The sequence below is a fragment of the Mustela erminea genome, chromosome 2 (assembly GCF_009829155.1).
Source record: "Mustela erminea isolate mMusErm1 chromosome 2, mMusErm1.Pri, whole genome shotgun sequence".
In the NCBI taxonomy this organism is placed as follows: domain Eukaryota; kingdom Metazoa; phylum Chordata; class Mammalia; order Carnivora; family Mustelidae; genus Mustela; species Mustela erminea.
The window spans coordinates 108,038,025-108,045,105 of NC_045615.1; positions in this window are offsets into that span (position 1 = coordinate 108,038,025).

Below are 7,081 nucleotides of genomic sequence, written 5' to 3' on the forward strand. Positions count from 1 at the left end.
ATGGCTTGCCTGGCAGCACCCCTTGGTTCTGCTCCTCTCTGAGACTGAATGCCTTGAGTCTCATCCAAATCTTGTCCTGGCTTTATACAGATCCATGCTGAAAACTTCAACTGTGGGCATGATCACTTTCTGACAAAGTCACTTAATGTTGGTTCCATAGGTGATTAGACCTGTTGTCAGCCATATTTCATCCCCTTTCTCTCCTAGGGATTTATCCCCCTGGGGCCCACTCATTGATACCAAACCTTGCTCAACTCAATCTTTTAAAACAATCTAATGTAATAGGCCTATTGTTTTACTATAAAATTTTTAAAAATCACAGGTATCTTAAAGCCTCTTAGCTCAGGATTTCAAAATCAAAACCAGCCATTTACTGAGTATCTACAATATCCCAGGTATCTAAAATACATTCATCCTATTTAATCTTAATAATAATAATAACAACAACAACAACAATGTTGTGTGAGTATGATTCTAATCAAACAGGTGAGAAAACCAAATCTCTGGACAGTCAAGTGACTTGCCTAAGTTAACACAGCTACTGGTCAGCAAAAGTGGGATTTGAACCCAGGATCCTTTCCTGACATTATGTTCCTTTAAACAGTAAGCTTTGTTGTTAAGATGCAATGAATTGTGTTCTGACTCAATAACCAAGGGTAACTGTGCAGTTGCTAAAACAATACATGAGGCAATCATTTCACTTCAGGCCATCCTTGTGACCCACAATGTTAACACTGCATGGCATCTGGCTTGTCGGTTAAAAGATCAGTCAGATGACTTTGTCATTAAACCTCATCGAGTGTACCCAGCTGCCTATTTTCCAAGAGTGAGGTTGCAGTCGGCTCCACCTGATACTCAAACAAGGCTCAGCACCAGTTGCTCTTCTTGTCATTAAACCCTTGTGGGTCTCACAATCACCAAGTCTCATCAGTTCAGGAGAGTATGGCCCTGGCTGATGGAGAGTTTCAGCTAATGAAGCATTGGCTGGCTGAATGCTGATTGTACTCTGTAGACAGGAAAATCTCACTGACAGAGAAAATTGATACTCTTAGTGCTGTGGGAGCGCAAGAACAGTTTGGTCAAACTGAGCAAAATTATAAATATCCAAACACTTTGACCCATGGAATTCCTCTTTCAAGAATTTACCTTATGGGTAACCCACACAGGCATGAAATCATATATGCATTAGCATTATTTGTTAGAACAAATATTGGAAACAAAATGTCCATTGATAGGGACAACTTAAATAAAATGATAAATATTTACATTCTCAATTATGAACACTTAGGACCAGTTTTAGCTCAGAAAGCTGATTTTTTTTTTAATTTTAGTAAAGTAATACCTTATGCTTTGAGTCTCACCCGAAGTGAGATTTATGCTTCCATTCCTAGGAGATCCTGAGCAATGCCCAACAACCTCACATACCCATCCTTCTGAAGCACACCCCATGAAACCAAGTGGAATTACCAAAACAATAAATATTTTCATATCAACCCAAGTCAGTTTTGCTGCTAGATAAGTGTGGGTGTCAAAATGTGGGATAAAGTTAAATTTTCAGGGCTTTTGGTATTTGGGAATTAGAGGTAAGTGTTCTGGACCCACGCTAAAATATTGTAAAACCAGCTAAAAATAAGTGGGGCAACTCAATTACTGATATGGGAAGTTCTCCAAGAAATATTGTAAATGTAATATGTCAGGCAGTGTATATAGGATGGTATCACTCCTGTACTACACATAGACATACAGGATTGAGATGCATAGAATATCGCTGCAAAAATACACAAGGAACGAATTTTGGGGGTTTTTTCTCTGGAAAAGAGGCTGGGGAATAGGAATCAAAATGAGACTTCCTTTTGCTTTATTTATACATTTTGGAATATTTTACAATATATAGGGAGTGTCTGTGTCACCAAATTAAATTAAATGCATACATTAAAATTTTCTTGACCACCTCCCTGAAAAGCCTTCCCCAAACACCCTCTCCCTCATCATTCTTTGTCACATTCCTGTGCTTTATTTTCTTCCTAGTACTTTCTACCAGTCACAATTTCTTCTTCATTTGCTTCTCTTTGTATTGTTGGGATATCTCTGCAAAATGCAAGTTTTTTTATCCACCTCATTCCCAGTTGAAGCCTAGGATCTAGACAGTGGCTGATGCTGAGGAATTATGAGGAGTACAAATCCCACACCAGGGAGCTGGCTGAGGTATGAAGTTCAGGGTGAATTATGTAAGGTTGTATAGCAAAACCTGCCCTTGGTGTGCAGAAGAAGGTGGCCCATCTGGTTGCCCACAAAGGACCATTTTTTAATTCATTTCCCATAGAGATGGAATCTGGAAGTCTAGGCACATTATCACCTATGATTCCATTGTAACCTAAACTTTGAACGGGTGTCTGGTATGGTTAAGAGGTTCTAAACTCATCCCTTCATCTCTCCCTGACCTCACAGAAGGAAGTCTATATACCCATACCTGCCTACAAACCTCCCTGCTGCCCTTCGGCCATGAGGTCCATTCAAAACCCTTTGCCCTGAATAACTCCTTACCCCCATGTGTACAACATGGGCAGCCTCCTTTCCCCTTCTGCTCCTGAGCCATCTACCCCCAAGGTCCTTCCTGACCAATGTCTGCTTAGCAGAACCTGACCTTTCTTTTAAGATACAATTCAAAACACCATTTCCCCCATGAAGTCCTCCTAAGTCCCTAAGATCTAACCAGTTGCTTCTTCCCCTGTTCCCACAGGCACTCAGGCAGGCAGCTCACTTGAGGAGCTCACCAGACCTGGCATTAAGGTCAGTTGTTTCCATGTTAACATCCCCAGGAGAGTTTGAGTCCTGGAGTGTAAAAATCCTACCTGAAAGGACAGTTCTCTCTTTATTCCCAGCACTTACAATGGAAAATGGCATCTTCTTAGAATATGACTTGCTTTAACTTTTATGTCAGGAAACAGAGGTAGACAAGAATATTCAAAAGCAATATTCCATGCTGTGAAAGAGAGTAAGTGCTAAGGAATTCATTAAACCCAGTTTTGAATCTTGGCTCTGACGCAAATCTGTAACCTTGGCTTTTGTCTTAACTTCCCCAAGCCTGAATTTCCTTGACTCTGCAATGAGCCAATAAGACCTACTTCGCAGGAATGAGACAGATTAAATCACAGAAAAGAAAGAAGAGCCGCTTAGCCAAGGATGTACCCATAGAGGGCACTCATTAGAAGCTACTCCTTGACAAACCATAAGAGACTCTTAATCTCACAAAACAAACTGAGGGTTGCTAGGGGTTAGGGGGTAGGGATAGGGTGGCTGGGTTATGGACATTGGGGAGGATATGTGATATGGTGAGTGCTGTGAAGTGTGTAAGTCTGATGATTCACAGACCTGCACCCTTGGGGCAAATAATGCATTATGTGTTAATAAAAATAATTAATAAAGAAAAAGAAGCTACTCCTTTAGCTCCTTGTAGTATATGAAAGAAAGGATGGGTAAATATATGAGCACCTAGGGAAACATAGTAATCTTGATATTTACTGTTACATCACATTCATAATTGGGTCATATAGGGATTAAACGTTTGGCCTCTTTCCCCTAATCACAGGTCCAGTTTGACTAGGAGAACCACCATTTAAAGGCACTGAATGGATCCAGAGGAAGAGTAGGCAGCTTTTGTTGCCTTGCACACAGTGCCATTCCCACGGGTCCAGTCACCACTCCTCTGAGCCTCCAGATCAAAAATGAATCTTCTGAAATCCCATCCAGGCAAACTTAACAGGTCAAGATTTCTCTGTCTCTTCAGGAAAACAGCAAGTAGGATGGTGACATCCTCTTTCAGATTCTGAGTCTCTTTACCACCAGAACAAGGTGAAAGTCCAAGGAAGACTAAAGAAAAAGCCCTGCCCCAGGGTACTGTGTGTCAATGTCTCAGGGATGTCAGACCCGGACCCAGTAGTGTGTGCCAGTCAGCCTGCGTGTTTATATTGGGCCACCTGCTTGTCCCCTGACCTGGTCACTGTTCTACTTTCAGTTGAGTCACAGGGAATCCATTCCTTTAGAAACAAGAATCATGAAACAATTAGAAGTCAGTTAAATGATCCTACACTTGCCTGTTCCTGCTTATTACCCATCCAAGAGTTGTCATGGGTTGCCACAGGCACGAAACATTGAGCTGCATTCTGTTAAGTTAGACATGCCTGATACACAGATAAACTTGACGATGTGGTTCCAGAACTCTCCTCAGTTGTGAAATTTGTGACATGTCACAATGCCTACTTAGCCACCAACATGCAATTCTAGTCTGACCTTCTTTGAAATCTCTCCCTGGAGGGAAGGAGACATTATCCTTCTGGGGCTCCTATATATCATGAGTCACTTTTAAATCTTTGGAGGATCTAGACACTCTTGTTTTCAGACGCCTCTTACATACTTCATTAAAATAAAATGTACCCACATCCCATTGTAGCTATATTGTTTTAAGAAAATGCTAAGAATTATAAAACTAATTCCCAATTATAATTGAGCCAGTATAAATTACTGGCTTTTCTCCCTGTTGTTTAGATACACACACACAAACACACACACACATACACACACAAAATGTATAAAATACTTGTGTGTATACATATACACATATGCATGTATACATATACACATGCATGTACACACGTACACACACTATAAGCATAAATATTTTATATGTGTGTGAGTTGAGTTGCACTAGACCATCTGACATCATGTAAAGTTTCATAACATTTAACTTAGCATTTATTAATTTTTTTACATTGAAGTTTTCTTTTTGCCCTTTGGTGTTCTTTTTTTTTTTTTTTTTTTTTTTTCCCAAATATCAGACATTTGTATTGAAACCCATGAAGAACTCACAGGTCCAAAAATCTCTGACCCAAGTGTCTAGTGAATAAACTGGGTCAGATCACAGCCCCTTCTCCCTGCTAGGTTGGAGGAAAGCACGTTTTCATGGCCGTCTCTCCATTTGACTGTAAATCTCTCAGGACAAGGCCCTCTGTTAGATATACAAAATCTATATATGCATGAGACCTACACAGAGTGGGGGCCTTAAGACACTGTCACAGAACTGAGTTTTACCCAAAATATTCCTATTACATTCTCCATCCAAAATAGTTTCTAGTTTTCACCTGAAGGGAAGCTACTAAAACAAAACAACATCAACCTTGTTACCTGGGCCTTCTTTTCTCCTTCAACAAAAACTTCATCAACTCAAATCCTACTTCATGGCAGACTTATAATATTCCTCTAAATAGGGCTAAAGTGTGAAGGTTGATACAGAACTTCAAACTTTAGAATGCTATTTTCTGGGACTATAGCTCAGCCATGAAATTTTGCTCCAGGCAGATTTCAACATGCTAGGTCTGAGCTGGAAGCTGAACATTTCATGCATTTATTTCGCTTTAAAACCAGAAGTTTTATTTATATTATTGTTTTGGACATGAAAACTGGGCAAAGGCCATTCTCCCACAAGATTTTCTCTCAAAACTGAGTCCAGTGGAGCAATCTAGACTGTCCCGCTTAGTGTCCTTTTTCATGAAAAGAAAACTGACTCTGTTAAAGAAGTATTGTGTATTAGGCACTGCGCAGAGTGCTTTTCATGTATCTTACTGCCTTTCTAACCTCGGATCAACCTTGGAGAGGGTAGATAACATCGTTCCCATTTTACAGATAAGGAAGTTTATCTCTAGGAGGAGTTCAGAGAGGTTAAAACCTTGGCCAGAATCAAACAGCAAAGACTCATCAAAGCCAATATTCGAAATCAATTCTCAACACTCTACAATTATACAAAGCTGCCTAAAGAGCTAACTGAAGAAAATGAGACATTAAAAGGAAATATATTCTGTGTATTGTACCTGCTGGTTGTACCAGCTTTCTGAGAGCATTCTCCCATCAAGAAAATGAGACTGAAGTCTGAGCTGAACATACGTAGGAGGTTCAGTGTTTGGTGACCTCACTGTCTGTATTCATTCCAGAGAGATTAATTCTCCTGATTGCCATTGCAAGTTCTTTCTCAACTTTTTCTCCCTTCCCACTCTTACCCTTATGTCTAGATTTTTTTTAGAAATCTCTAAATTTTTACAATAACCTTATGGGTGACCTCCTTGATTCCAGTACTTTCTCTTTCCTCTGCCTTATGGCTTTCTTAGATTCAGTTTTGGACTGGTCTCCTTTAAGTAGCCTGTAGAGGCCCTCTGAGGCAGACACTGCCAAGATGCCCCTTCAATGAAAGTCTTGCTGTCCCAGCCTGAAAGTGCTGAGGGCAAATCCCACATCCCTCAGCTGAAGAGATGCCCCCTCAATCAAGGCTGCACCCCTTCCTGGGAGCCCTTCATCCAATGACAGGTTAATGTGAGATTATAAAACATGCTGGCCATCTTGGCCTAATTCAGAACAACTCTGAAGAGTCATTCTAGCTCCAGAGCCACTTTTGAGGAGTGAGATGAGGGTGTCAGATGAGACAGCACAGCTCAGCTTGCCCCTCCCCTCCCAGCTTGTCCTACTCCCTTCCTTTCCCCCACCCTGGGGATTCATCCCAAGAGAACTCATCAATAAACATGGACTATTAAACTTTTCTTCAGAGTCAGCTGCCCAGAGAACCCACTATGATGCCTTACCAGGGGAAGGGGAGAAGGGAGAGTTAAATTAAGCAGGCTCACTCATTCTAACGAAGCTGTGTTTGTTTCTTCTTCCAGCACACCTATCAACCCCACTGTAGCCACTATTTCCAGTGATGTTTGAACATTTGACTGAACACTTCATCTACGATGAGAGCTTTACTTTATTTGCTTAGAAACAGGATTCATAAACTACGAGAAAGACCTTCTGCAAATGAATCCATAAATATAAAATATAATTGACTCAGCTGCTTTTGCCTCCACTGCCTGACAGGTACTGGACCAAAACAGTTCATCGAGGTCTGCCCAGCTCTAAACAGACCTGTGCGGACCTTCTGACACAGGTGGTATAACAACAGCACAAGTTGGCTTAAGAACCATCTAAAATTACATTGGGGAGTGAGGGCCATATAAATCTATTTCACTAAACAAGTGACTCAAGTGAAGTTATTCAC